This window comes from Cupressus sempervirens, chromosome 5 (genome assembly GCF_028749045.1).
Source record: "Cupressus sempervirens isolate cs-2001-9-10 chromosome 5, ASM2874904v1, whole genome shotgun sequence".
Taxonomy (NCBI): domain Eukaryota; kingdom Viridiplantae; phylum Streptophyta; class Pinopsida; order Cupressales; family Cupressaceae; genus Cupressus; species Cupressus sempervirens.
In genome coordinates, this window is record NC_143122.1 from 367,625,936 (window position 1) to 367,641,964 (window position 16,029).

Below are 16,029 nucleotides of genomic sequence, written 5' to 3' on the forward strand. Positions count from 1 at the left end.
AACTACGCAAGGATGCACATCCCTCTAAATATGGCAGTTGTAGTGTCTCCTCAATATGTTTCAATAGACTCTTGCTTGATTATATTTCGTTCTACCACTTGGAATGAGTGATAGGATGGAAGTGTTGACTAGTTGCTTAGAGCCAGTATTATTCAATTGTATAAAGTGTGGAAGAAAAATTAGATTATAGGTGTGTGTCTTATTTCTTTCTTCTTATGCGATGGTTTTGTTTTAATCCTGAGAAAAGTTGACTAAATATAATTACTATTACTAATAGGGCTATGTAGTTGTTCCTAATGTTGATTCCACAATTTCTTCTTCATTTATATGTTTAGTTGTATATATTTTTAGCGCTGAAGTTTACCTCTGTTGATTGTGTCCCCTTTTCTGATCATTGGCATTTAACTCCATATATATGATATATCCTTTCCATTGAGGTGTTACAACTCTTATATATCCAATAGACATTTATCTTTATTCTTAAGAGATCATACCCCCTCTTATTATCATTTACAAAAACTAATTCTAATATATGTTTGATCGTTACCTATGATCAGCATAATGCAATAATGTATTGTGATCTTTGCACTTCACTAATTTTTCAACAATTAGTCAATATTCATTTAGACACCATAATGTTGATCAAAGATGTTTGAATGAATAATTCTATTGTCAAGATCAAAATTGATTTTCTGAAGTGTCTTTAATCATTGTCAATATGATTAAAGTGGCTCCTATTAATTTTTTCATCTCAGGAGTTTGTCTTTGATATTAAATATATCCCTTGTATCTCATTCCAATATGTGATTGTTAGCAAGTATGAGGTACGACATTGTCCATGTGGGTGTATGCTTTCTTCTATCAAATTGTTATTCCCAATACTAATATGATGTTTTCATATTAAAATAGGCATAGATAGATTTCTTTGGCAATGGTATATGTTTTCGTCAATTAGTTTGATCAAAGACCATATCCTCGAAGTATTGTCGATGCTAGCTTTCCTCTTGTCCATGGCAATTATAATTTGTTTGGGCAATTTGATTGCATTGTTATTAGCTCTTATTCCATATTAATATTTATTATATTATATTATTTAAATAGTACTGATATACTATGTTACTAATCTATATATTTTCTTGCAATACATAAATTTATGATATGAATATTTTAATTATAATTTATATTTGATACATTCTCTAATTTAATTATGCAGTCTCAATATCAAGTAACTTATATTAAAATTAAAGTTATCAGTATGTGGCCTGTTAATAATGCTTTCATGTTTGGATACTAGAATTTGAAATTCAACTGATGATATCAGAGCTTCATGTCCAATTAAATAGTATTTCTGGCCTTCTAGCTTATTCCATTATATTGTATTAGTACTTATGCACAAGAATGTTAAATTTTCTTATAATTGGTTGCTGAGAAATCATAAACATCATATCCAAGCACAAGATGAAGTAGGTCTCTATATCACCTGGTGAATAGTGGTCTATAAGCATTATAGTGATGCACAATAATCTCTATCAGTTCCTATAAGGCTCATTTTTCCTCTAATTGGATTTATTTTTGTCATCTTATAGTTTCCAAAGAAACTAGGTTTCATGTTGTTGAATTCTCACCTCCTAGTCACATGTACTCACTTTTGTTCTCATTCCATTAGCCTATTTAATTAGTGTTCTATAAAAAAATTAGGTATACCTCAAGAATCTCCTATGTGTGCTATCCTATTTCACCATTCTCCATAATATGAGACTCTGTGGAGCACATAAATATTTTATTGTTTGGTATTTTAGTTGACACATAAAAATGTCTTAGCCCAACAAAATAAACTACAAAATCTACTACTTATGGTTACTATTGGATTGGGCTATGTTTCCAACTTCAAACATTTTAGCATATAGATGTTGGACTCTTTGTGCAAACTTTATATTTTAAACACTTTATTAGTATGAATTTTAGCTTAGAGGATGATGTGAATAGATGAATCTTATGTATATAGAGAGCATAGTCAACTTATACATGTGACTACATATTGTATCCATTATTTTGATTCTCCCACCTTTTCTTATAATTATTTACCCTAGTTTCTAGGAATCTCCATTATTGAAAGGTGGTTAGTGTATGGGTTCCCATTCCTACAATTTTTGGTGACCACATTTATATATAATATAACTTTCTTCTCATTTTTTTGCTTGTGCACCTTAATTTGATTGGCTCTCCCATCCCCAAACCCATACCCATACTAGTAACCCTATGCTTTGTGGCAACTTGGTTATTTAGTGTATGAGCAAACTGGTATTCTAGCAACATTGTTGTCCACCTCTTTCTTGTTCTCTTTTTTAGTACAAAGTTCACATGGGAATGACATGTGGACTAAAGTGAACATGTGAAGTATTAAGATAATGGCTAGTGGGGCTGTAAAATGGGCTTGAAGAATATGCTCTAAAAATTAATTCCTACTTATGATTATAAAATGTCTTACTTGATGCAATTCAGTAGTACATCCAATCATGACCTGTGTTAAAGCTTTCATGTATGCAATTTGTAACTCAAACTTTTTTGGTGATGATAGAGCTATTGCATCTGGTGCATTGGTGTTTCTAGTCGTATGATTTTTATTTTCTTTAATGTTCATAGAATATATTTTCATTTTGAATGATTTCATTGGGTGTTTGTTTCCAGAATTTAGAATAGTTGACATGACTGCAAATATTATCCTTCCTTTGCAAGGACACTATTAAGCAATCTGTGTAACTCTCAAGTTTCTTAATTCTAAGTTGGAACAAAGATTCCGCTTCAAATTTTTTATCTTGTGAAAAGATTTTACAAAAAACTAATATTTTTTCTTATTAGAGATAGTTTGGAAACCATTACAATTACTACAAATTCCTTATTAAGGGGAATCACACTTATGTTGCAGATGCTTAAGTAGAACCTAGGGCCATGAGTTTTCATTTTTGGACCATTACTATACTATTCAAAAACCAAAAATGTTCTCCAAGACTCATCCCGACCACAATCTCACTCTAGTAACCTTTAGTACTTCTTGACTTCCTATTCCTAGTTACAAAATTCTACATTCTTACCATTGTATCTTCCCTACAAAATTCTATGGAATCCATCTACTCAATGAGATCTTCATTCAATTTTCTAGGTGTCACTTCATCATTTATCTTTTTCTTCTTCTTAGTTTTGTCCTATTTAACCTTCTTTGATCTCCTCTTCCATTTCAAACTCCCCGATACCTTCTAAAAACTTCTTCTAGTACAATTATCTATAAAATATGGATGTCAACCAATAATTTCATAGCTTCCTTCTAAAAATTTGTGAACAAAAACTAGTAATGATTGCCTTTTTATTACCAAACATATTTCATTCATGTATTTACTCTCTCACATGAATCAAAACATAAAGCCATTTTTTATCATTGGAACAAATGAACTAACTATCAAAAGTCCCTCTGTGCAATTATCTTCATACATTGTAAAATATATTCAAATATTTTATCACTATAGCTCTTAGCAATAAAAATATCTGTCTCTCCAATCACTATATCTTAATCCTACAAATAGTGAACTATTTTTGATTTCATGTCTGTCACTATAGCAATGGTGACACTTCCATCGCTTATCGCTGATCACTATACCTCCATTGCACAAAATGTGATCCGTGATCAATTTCAACTTATCGCTATAACTTGTAGTGGTACCTATTTTATAATGTATCCATCCATTGCTATATACTATAGCAATCACCAAGCTTCATCACTTATTGCTAGAGCACATCTATTCACTCTTTAATCACCAATAATCACTACATATCATAGTGACAACTTCCATCTCATTGCTAATTGCCAAAGTTGAAACCTTATCATTTCAATTAGCAATATTTGCTATTTCTCATGCCAATCTCATTACTAATCACCAAAGATGAAACCTTGTTATTTTGATTCACAATACTTGCTATATCTCCATTGCACAAAATGCGATCCATAATCAATTTCAACTTATCACTATAACTTACTGTGATACCTCTTTTATAATACATCCATCCATTGCTATAAACCATAGCGATCACCAAGCTTCATTGCTTATCACCAGAGCATATCGATTCACTCTTTGATCATCGATAATTGCTATATATCATAGTGATAACTTCAATCTCATTGCTAATTTCCAAAGTTGAAACCTTGTCATTTCAATTCGCAATAATTGCTATATCTCATGGTGATCTCATCATAATTGCCAAAGCTAAAACTTTGTCATTTTGATTAGTGATAGTCACTATATCTCCATTGCACAAACTGTGATCTCCAATCAATTTTAACTTATCGCTATAACTCACAACAATACCTCTTTTATAATACATCCATCCTTTTCTATAAACTATAATGATCACCAAGCTTCATCACTTATCTCCAGAGCAAATCTATTCACTCTTCAATCACTAATAATTGCTATATATCATAGTGACAACTTCCATCTTATCGCTAATTGCCAAAGCTAAAACCTTGTCATTTTAATTAGTGATAATTTCTATATCTCATGGTAATATCCTTACTTTATCGCTAATCACTATATATTTTTTATATTTTCACCACATATAATCATTATAGTGATGAGAAATAGAGATGTTTTATCACTATAAGTCACGTTGATGAGTGTTTTTAGTGATAAAAAAGGAGGCAATATCGCTATAGAATATAGAAAACTCTTCTATTGCTATACGAAGGAGGCCTAATCTTGACATAGTGATGAGTGATGAGGAAATTATATTGCTATGACATCTAGAAATCCCTTTTATCACTATGCAAAGAAACTCCAAAAACAATATAGCGATGAACAATAAAGGAGGCTTATCGCTATAACATATAGCGATCATCAAAAAATAGAAAATAAATATAATCATTACAATGATGAATGATAGAGATGTTTTATCACTATAAGTCATGGAAATGAGTTTTTTCAATGATAAAAAAGGAGGAGATATCACTATAGAATGTAATGAACTCTTCTATCGAAAAGGAGGAGATATCACTATAAGTCATGGCAATGAGCAAACTCTTCTATCAAAAAGGAGGAGATTTTGTTGTAAGTCATGGTGATGAGTATTTTTGGTGATCAATAAAGGAGGCTTATCACTATAGAATATAATGAGGAGATATCACTATAAGTTATGGTGATGAGTGTTTTTGTTGATCGATAAAGGAGGCTTATCGCTATAGAATATACCAAAATCTTCTATCGAAAAGGAGGATATATCGCTATAAGTCACGATAATGAGTGTTTTTGGTGAGTGAAAAGGATGCTTATCACTAAAACATATAGTGATCATTGGAAATTTGGTCAAAAGTTTGACCAAATAAAAAATTGGTCAAATTTTTAATGACAAAAATATTGAAAAAATAGTTTGTCAAAAATTCAACCAACATGAGTCCAAAATTCAATGAATTTTCATTAAAAAATGAGTCAAAATGTATTAGTGTGTGTCCCTTGCATATGATCATGTCCTTATATATCTTCTCTACTCTAACCATCAAAAAAATCACATAGAATCATAAATAAAGGTTACACAACATAATTATATCATATCATAATCATTGGCATCTTCACATATCAATATGCTCTTCTTTTATACCATTTTCCTTAACTCTTTATTCAATCAGCCTGGTAAGCTGAGTAACACATTTCTAAAACTTGTTATCATAATCTCCTAAGTTAGGTTAAACATATACAATGTCATCCCTATATTTTTTATCCTCTCTTAGGGGGAGTTGGTTGCACTTATGGTATTGATAGAGCCTACAACACAATGGTAACTTGTGATCATCTCATGTGGGAGGTCTTGGGTTTGAGTCTACTCGAGGTTAACGCTTAATGATAATTATTTTCAACACATACTTATAATGAATCTATTCCTTATTCATTTAGTGATAATAATAAAATTCTTCCAAGTGGTGAAAACTTGGAAACGAGCACTACAAGAGACATATGTGCTTCTATTTATTAGCTCATGACTTTGACACTTAACCACTTCACTCCATCTCAAACTTGTCTTCTTGGTCTAGAATTAGTCTCTGTCTAGGTCTAAGGGGTATGAAATGTTCATCTTTAGTCTCTAGGATGTGCTAGTATTTAGTGACACTATTTCTCAACACTTCTCTTAACATTAAGTGTTTCTTGACACTTTTTGGATAGTCAACTTAGACTTACACTTTGTTAGCAATCTAGTTATGTGATATATCTTATTAATGGGCATAAATATAAGATAGCAAATGATTTTTCTTTTTATTTATTTTTCATACCACTCTTAAATTTAAATGACTCATACTTTATTGATGATTCTCTTTGTGTGTTGCTTGTTATCTATTTTGACTAATGTTCCCTCAGTTACTATGGAATGTCACTTGACTAGAAGACTAATGGTATGGGGCATTATTTTTCCTGCTAGAGGGTATATTTTTGTTGATCCTAGGTGTCTCTTTCTTTGATCCCTTGGACATTTAGGTGATTTGGAATTATGTTCTTGACTATTTTATCATGTTTTCCCCATAATATTGTGTTTGCATCCATCTTGACATTTTGTGTATTGATGTGAGCATAATCGTGCTATATTAACTTTCAATCTAATTGCACTATCATATTGACTTCTATGTCTTTGATGCATAGGTTAGATTCCTAGACCCCTATTTGGTAAAGATCATAATCTTATATTCATAGTTGTGATTACACTAGTTATGGTTGTATGATCTCCTAATATCCTTTAGTAACGCTTAATTATAATAAAAAAGACCTATTTAAAAGATCCTCACAAATTGCACTTTACATTTTTATCCTAGTTTGCATCTTAGGTTGCATGATAGTCTTGCATTAAAGTTAGGAGGGAGTTTTCTTCATCTCTTTTGGATGTGTCATCGTCAACTACACTCCATCATCTTTTATTCTATCCCTTGATCATGTCTCCATCACCTCTTGGTTTTTCATTATCATTTTCATCAATATTCTTCTATCATCCAAATCAAAGGGGTTGATCATATAATCACATATGATCTCATCCAAATGTTAAGTTTTAAAACCATGAAATTCATCACATATATAAAAGCATATCATTATGAGCATAACATCTACAAGAGCATCATATATCATGGTACTAGAAAGATAAAGAGAGCATATATATCAATGACATCACATGAGTATAAGGAAATTAGGTGTTGAAAAGATATCCATGATACCATAATTAAGTAAATGAGAAAAATACACAACTAGGTTAAATTTAGTATCTCATATATAACTCATGATGAATCAAGTACAAGTACAATGCAAGATCAAAATCACAATATCAAAATCTCAAAATTCTCAAAATGGATCCCTAAGTACAATCTAAGAATAGAGAGATCATTACCAACTCCCACCATGCTATGTGGGAGGAGGAGGAGGGGAAGGAGTCTATGTCTTGTCTGGTTGTTGAACCACACCCTTTGGTTGTTTCACTCTTTGTGAGTGGTTAAGTACCTTCTATCCTACTGATACCACAATAATGTAGGCTACATAGTAGTATATTTCCCTCTCCCCATGTCTTTCTACAACATGGTGACTTCTATCTCGCTCATCCCTCAGTTTTTCTCCTTAGATTGAGCATTCTCTCAAGCATCTTGCAACTACTAGTTTCTAACCACTACAATATTCTATAGCTATTGTACCTCTGCCTCTAGCTCCTTCACCCACACTATAGATGAATTTTCTCCCTCCCCTTGCTCCTCCTATTGAGTAATCTACCTATGCTCTCTCTATGTATGCTTCCTATGCACTAGTCTCTCCACCTCCTTGGGATCATCATCCTCCATTTCCACCATTATCCCCCTAGTAATAGAGTGAGTTGATGGTTAGTTACTAGTAGGGTCACTACTCCTAGTCCTTCCTTGACTATTTCCTCTTCCTCCTCCTCCATGTCTCCCCCATCTCCACCTCTTATGATCCCTACCTAGGGTACTCACCTTGTAGGACTAATGAACCTCAAATATGGGTGGTCCCAAATACATCTTATGTACTCAAGAGACTCCCCTACATCTGCTATAACATCTAGGAGTAAGTCCTAGTTTACACACTATATTTTTTGCACCTCTTGGAGGCACATATCATATCTCAGCATAGGACGCCATCCTAGGGCATCCTCTGTCATGTACCTCAAATAAATGGTCACCTCTATGTTTATACCCTATAGAACATGTAGGCTAACTCATCTCATGCTCCCTCTCACTTCAACGTCTCTATATAGTTGTCATGTCACTATTGTGATGCCATCTAGCATCCTCCTCTATTAGGTAGTGTCTCTAATGTGTATCTTCTCAACATACCTAGAATACCTATATATAGATAGTCTACCCCATTATCTAGGTTGAACCCTTGGGTGGATAAGGATGATACGCTATCATTCTAACACTTTTTACAACATGATTCTCACTAACTAGATCTTCCCCCTTTTATAGAAAATCTCATGCAACACTATATACATATCACACATAAGATATGGGCCCCAAGCCATGCAATGAGGACATGATATTATATCCATCACTAGATGAACCCATCCACACTAGAAGACCTTCTAGCTTGGATCCATGCCTAAAAAAGAATCAATCAAAGAGCATAGAGTAATGAACATAAAAAATCTAATGCTATAATCAATCATCATCTACTCCTAGAGGATGAAATGGTCAAGGATAGTGTCATCATGGAAAGCACACCGCATCACTACTACCCCCCTCTATTCGAGTCAAATCTAAGTATAATTGCATAAGAAGTCATGAAATATATTAGTGTCTATCATGAGTATCTTATCAAAAGGACATGAGTGAAAAGTGCATAATGAAATGTCAATAATCACTTGCTCTACTCTACATGGGATCCATAGGATTTGATACAAATCCTCTAATGTGATAGTGTTCTCCTCAATAGGAAAATTAAATGTGTTATGCTTTGAATGGAATCTCTTAGCTAAAGTAGTCAACATGTCATGGTTTGGCCAGATATGGGGCAAATGAAGTAAAGACCCAAGGCCTATTGTCTTCATCATGCAATAATACTCATAAGATAAGTGACTCACTAGGAAGAACCCAACTAGATAAGGAAATCTCATAGCTATTTTTGGAAATACTTGCTACATCCAATAGAATATCAAAATTAATCTAAGCATATCAAGGAATCACTCATGATAATTAATAATTCCAACTGATTAGTACAAAAAGAAACAAGGAAATTAAACAAAGTTGTATGATATTTCATAGACTGATATTATATCATATGATCTTTCACTTAAAGTTGTATGCCATTTCTTGTACTCGTGATATTTTGCACCACATCATATGATATGTGGATGCCAATCATACAACCCTTTGTAAAACTATTAAACGATATTCTAGGGTTTTGGGAAATATCATACAATGTTCTACCTAAATGTATATGATATTATAAAAGAGCATACAAAATTTGACAAATATAGACTAAAAGGTGTAAAAAATCTCAATATGAAAGCCAAAATGAATCTATTTTTTTATCACTTACCAACACGGGGTAGTCTCATGGTTAGCTATGAAACTACCTTGGCTCAAAATGATTCTCATGCATTGGGACCTACATATTTTATCTCTAAAGGCTTTGAACTCATAAAGTGACAAAGGAGTACATGATTTGAAAAGGACCCCTTTGAAATGCTTATATAGAATTTTGAACTAATTTTTCAAAGCCTTGGATTTATACAAAAAATACACCCTTAATTTTGATATCCTAGATCCATTTTTGGGATCAAAATCAAAATGCAAATTCATCTTGATTGTCGAGATTACACTTTACAATTTTCCCTCTTGTATGTGTAGTTGACTAATCCTTCCAAGGAAAACTTTTCAAATATTTTGAGCTAATCATCATTTCATAATTTATACATCATCTTCATCATTTCATCACATTTCTTTATTTTTTGAATTAATTCTCATATTTTATCATTCTGGTCAAACTAGGGCACATTCTCAACGCTTGGTGGTCAAACTTGGTCTTATGCTTTTTAAATTGCTTATGTATCATCACGAACGTTATCTTAGTTTAATTTGATCAAATCTATCTCATTTTTGCATCTCTTTTATATCATTTCAATTTAAATCCCAAGGGGGTAGAAATATCCTATCATCGATCTTTCAATGTTGCAAACTGATTCTACCTTGCTATCAATCACTTGGGGCATCTCATCTTCATCACTTCACATCAATTTGAGATCCTTGAAATATTTTTTGCTTTACAGACACTTTATTTATCTAATCATTGTTGGTCTCAGATTAGTTTTGACAATTGAGTGTTAATACACTTAAGAAATTTCTAAGTAGATACAAAGAACAATATAGATGCTGAGCTACAGTATGTGCCAAGCCAGAAATTCAACAAGTGCTGAGTGAACTTTAGGTGCCGAGCAAGTTTCAAGTGCCGAGTGATAAGTGATGCTAAGTCACTATAGGTGCAAAGTAGAGTATAGATATCGAGTGAGATAGAGTTACTATAAGAGCTGAGCAAAACAAAAATCCCATATGTGTTGAGCATCAGCAATCAGTAACTATCGAGTAACACATAATCGACATATGAGTTTGTGCCTTCAAAAACTTAGATGTAAACCATTTTCAAGCCAACTCAAGATGAATCTTGAAGGATCTAAAAGATAAGATCGAATCTATTACATTCCTCGTGTAATCAACATGCAACCGATCAAAAAAATGGAGAAAGCATGCAACCAATAAGAAAAGTGTAAAGAATTGAGCGAGAAAAGAAGGATGAATCTAGATCGTAGATTCATACCTAACCCTAAGTCTTGAAGCCTTTAAAAGGAGGTCGATACCCCATAATTTAGATATAGTGTGAGTGGAGTGGAAGTAAAAGAGGTCATGTGGGAATGCATGAGTGAATGCTAGTGAAGTTTTAAGGGGTGAGAAGACTTAGAAGAGGAACAACATTGTAGAATCTAGTTGGTTAGAATAGAGTATTAGCACTACGAACATAGATATATCAAATCAAGAAGGATCAAAATAGATTCAGCAAAACAAGGATCTAGGATCAGCAATTGAAGATTGTAAGTCATCAGGTCAACACATTCTACCATACTTTCTAACCATTGTATTAAGAGAATGAAAATCCTCTGATGATAGGTTCTCTTAACAACTATTTAATAGAACCTTTAATAGGGTGACATTCCAAGTGAATGTTTGTAAATCCTTTAGATAGGTCATTTTTAATAGGGTGTAAAGCCTTTAATAGGGTAGGCCTTTCATAGGTCATACCATTGTTGATGGTCAAAGCTTGTAACCTTAACTAGTTACATATAGCTACAATGATAAGTTGTGGTGTCATCCCCACCCCAATTTTACCTTCTCATTTTGGAGGGTTTCTGTGTGACCAAATCTTGTGTTATCTATTTTCATGCATGTCTTTACTTTCATGTTAATTAGATGTGTTAAATGCATGTGAATAATCTTAGTTAAATTTTTTAGAGGTTAAAATATTGTTGCTTTTGATTCACCCCCCTCTCAAAAGTAAATCTTCCCACTTGTAAATTCCAACAATTGACCGTATCAGAGCCAAGTTCTCACAAGGAGAAGCCTTACAGCTTGGAGAAAAAGATTTGGAAATGGAAGTCTACAAACTTGGGAAGATCATAGAGAACTAAGAAATTGAGATACACCTCATATTGGATTCTTTGGAAGAAGCCAAGGAAGAACTAAAGAAATCCTTAAAGAGAAGAAGAGAGATTGCCATAGCTGAGAATGATACACAGTACAAGGAGATTGACACCTCAAAAGTGTTTGCAAATGGAGATTCCAAATAGTTCAATGTAGCAATAGTAGATCTAATGGAGAAGAATAGAGTTTAAGTAGAAGAGATCAAAACTCTCAAAATTGAACAAGAATCTCAAGCCACGATGCTTTGTGAAGTGACTGAATAGAAGAAAAGAGCTATTGAAGAGAAGGCTATAATAGAAGAAGACAAGAGAAACCTTGCTAATAGATTGGAGGAAAAGTCAACTAAGCTTGAAAGAATTTTCAACATGCAGCTAGACACCCTAAGCAATATGATGAATGCAAATCATGAGCTAAATGTCAAGGACATTGAGATCTCTACACTAAAGATGCAAAATGAACAACTACAAAATGATTTGATAAGAGAGAAGGAAATTGAAGAAAGCTTCAATAAACCTAATGAGGCTATCAAGTACTTTGAATAGCTACTGAAATCACCAAGTGCTAGCAATGAAACTTCAAGACTAGGATACACCACCACTGAGAAAAGAGAATCATCCAAGACTACAGAAGAAAGAAGTAACAAAGGTAAGAATACTAAACCCACTTGTTATTTTTGTGGTAAAAAAGGACATTCTTCTAATGTGTGCAGGAGCAAGAATGTCCATCAACATGACAAACCTAAGAATATGGTTCACTATCATAAGTACAATAAGCAAGGACATTAGGCATATGACTGCAGGACTAGAACCATCAAAACACCAAGATTTGAACGTCACTACTACAATTGCAAGAAGTATGGACATAGATCTTTTGAGTGTAGATCAAAGCCTATGAGGACACATAATCAATCAGTAAGGGGAAATAATTATGGACATCACTACATTTGGGACTACAACACTAGGCAAAGCTATCACTACTATCAAGAATATGGACACATCCCATAAAACTGCATAAGAACACATTTCAGAGGAAACTACAATAGATGGTTGAGCCAAACTACATGCATTAGTTGTTTGAAGACTAGTCACATTAGCAAGAACTATCCAACAAGGTCAAAGGAACCCAACTTAGAGTTCAACAAAGGAAAAGAGAAGCTATATGTTGAACACATCAGAGGAGAGATAAATAAGACATAGAAGAAGAAAGATGGAGACATCACATCCAATGAAGGGATCACTTCACCCAAAAGGTCAAGTGGTCACACTTCATCTAACTAATAAAAAACAAGGTATGTGGAACTAATATTTAATGTTTTATCATACATTAGTTCCAAGACAAGTAAGTACTGAAAAGGAGAGATCAACATGAATAAAGATGCAAAGTTAAAACTTCAATATTTTCACAAGTGTTGCTAAGTAAGAAGAGTTGCCTTCAGGTGCTAAGTAAAATCATAGTACATGCCGAGTTGTCTGCCAAAGTTAGTAGAAGCCAAGTGATTAGTTGTAGTTGAGTTAGTAGTGGATGCCGAGTGAAGGGAAATTCTAGTTGAAGTTGAGTAAGGGAAACTCTAGTATATGCTAAGTGTTTAAAAATCAATGGAAGCTGAATAAAGAATAATTTCTTAAGGAGCCAAGTGAACAACTGTAAATGCACTAAGCATTAAATGCTATGAAATAAGGGTATATGATCACATTTTGAATCATTTTTCACCATTGCAACCAAAGAGAAAAGACGAAGAAGAGTGTAGAACAATTTCAAAGTAGAGTATCAAGAATTTAAGTAGATTTCTACAAAGATTCAACACTATTTCTTCAAATCCAAGGTATTTATACTTGTGTCGTGCTACTCAATTTCAAATTTTCTTCATGTTTAAACCCTAGATTGTATAAATGGCCTCCAATTCTAGAAAACCCTAGGAGAAAGAGTCGTTTGAAGTTCAATTATTGTCTAATGAAGTTAAACAACCTAATTCTCACCCTATCCCTGAAGTTGCCTACAAGAATGACTTAGTCAGAGCCTTATCCATAATTCCTCCTAAGATTGTAATGGTCCAAGATGTTAGGATATGTTATAACTATATGATAGGTGCTATAGGAGACATGGAGATTAGAGAGGCATATGATAGATTATGTAAGAATGGAGTCTCGAAGGAAGAGTTTTAGATTGTTAAGAAGAAGGCTTTAACTTGTACCCTAGAATTCCCTACCATTTTAAAGATTGAATGGATCATAACTGTGTTGAGTAGGATTCATGATGGTAGTTTGTGGCTAGAAGATGGCCCAATCAAAATATCAAAAAGGATTATCCATAGGGTGACAGGCTATCTAACCCTAGATCGGCCCAAAACCCTAACAAGTGACACCAAAGAAGCCATTGAGAAGAATGCTAGAGCCAAATGGAACAAGAGAGGCATGACCATAGATACCATTAAGGATCCTCTTGTTGATTGTTCTATCAAAGTCATATCCCACAAATTTTATCAATTAAGCAGACTCAATAGTGTATGATGTATTATAATATATGTTGGCTATAAACTTGTTAAAAAGGATCATACTTATGATTTGGCTAAACTACAACTATAACAGATCAATGAGAACTTGGGAGCTATAAGAAGAACAAAGGGAGCCCAATGCAAATTTTGAGCAATTTTGATATGTATATTCTTTTATGTACATAATGAATTCCCATCTTTTGGAAAATTTAGCTAAAAAACAAACAAGTCCATTGTAGCCTAGGTAAATGAATACATTGAACAAATGGGAGCCAATTTTGAAACACTCGTGACCAACTATTTTGAAGATTTTAAGAAATCAATGAAATAGAGACTTAGGATTCCAATCTCACTTGTGGAGCAGCATGTAAATGATATTTTCTTTCTTGTTGATATTGACTATACCTACATTCAAGCAACCATATCGAGGGTAAGATGGCTTAGACCTCTTGGGTATGAGATAAATATTGATGAAGCATTCATAGAAATAACAAGATTATTAGTAGAAGAAGTTGATAAGAGTGCTCAACACTTTGGCAGATATGATGTTGTCAAATCCAAAGTGGATAGGGAATTAAAGACTACTTCAACACTAAAGAAAAAGGATAAATTAGTGAAGAAGCTCAAAGCTAAATTTGGAGGAGGGGTTATAGAGGAAGAAGATGATGATGATGAAGAACAGGGGCAAGGACAACTAGCATTAACCCAAGGCATGAGTGAGGATGCTAAAGAATAAGAAGATACTGAGCAAGAAGAGCAAGCACCTAAGCTAGAGCCTAAAAAGTGGAAAGCACAAAAGCAACCTGCAACATAGCCTAAAGACAAGAAGAAAATAGCTAAGCCAAGCCTAGCCAAACCTACCACTAGTGCAGATACAAGAGCTACAAAAAAGGTAGCCAAAGAACAATAAAAGAAGAATGCTACAAAATAGGGAGGACCAATAGAGAAAAAGAGGAGAAAATATGTGGCACCTCCAGAGTCAAATGAGGAGAGGATAGAGTCTGATGATAATGAACAATTCAAAGTAGTAAGTCACACCACTAAATTAGATTTGGAAAACATTTGTGACAATATTAGAGACAATGCAAACTTTTCAAGGCTTAAAGCCATTAATTTTAATAAGTTGACAAGAAAAGAACAAAACATAGTGGAAGAATCAATTTACACTATGATGGAAAAGTTCAAGAACACTCCACTTGAATTGGATAATACTATGCCTAAGGAGTTATACATGGCATTATTGCCTAAATATGAAGAAGGAAATAAGAGAGTCAACATTGGCTCATGTGATGCCTGACCTCACAAAAGGTCAAATAAGCAAGGCAAGTAAGAAACATGGGAGCAAATTTGCACCCAAATACAGAGCATTCAACAATTTGCAAAATAAAATTGAAGATGTTGTGAAAAAGTCAACTCTCATGTGGAAAGTGATTTATGGCCTCCAAATAGTTAAAGAAGGATAAGAAGATCCCTTTGAGGGAAGGAATAATGATAGGAAGAAGAGGAAAATGAATAGGAGGAAGAAGGAGAGAAAGAAAAGGAAGAAGTTACAATGGAAAAGGAAACACAAAAGGATGGCATGGCAACTACTGAGGAGCAACAATAGGAATAGAGTGTGCAAGACACACAAATGCCACCTCCTAGACCTCTACGTGTAACAACTACACCTGTAGAGATAGTAATTGTGAAGGATGTTCCTGATACTACTGGTCAAAACATTAACCCATTGATTGCAGAGGATCTTAGAAAGATTCTTCACCAGACCTCACTACAAGCACAATTGTGTACCAATCTAGTCTTGGTGAGTGTAGAGGAACTACGA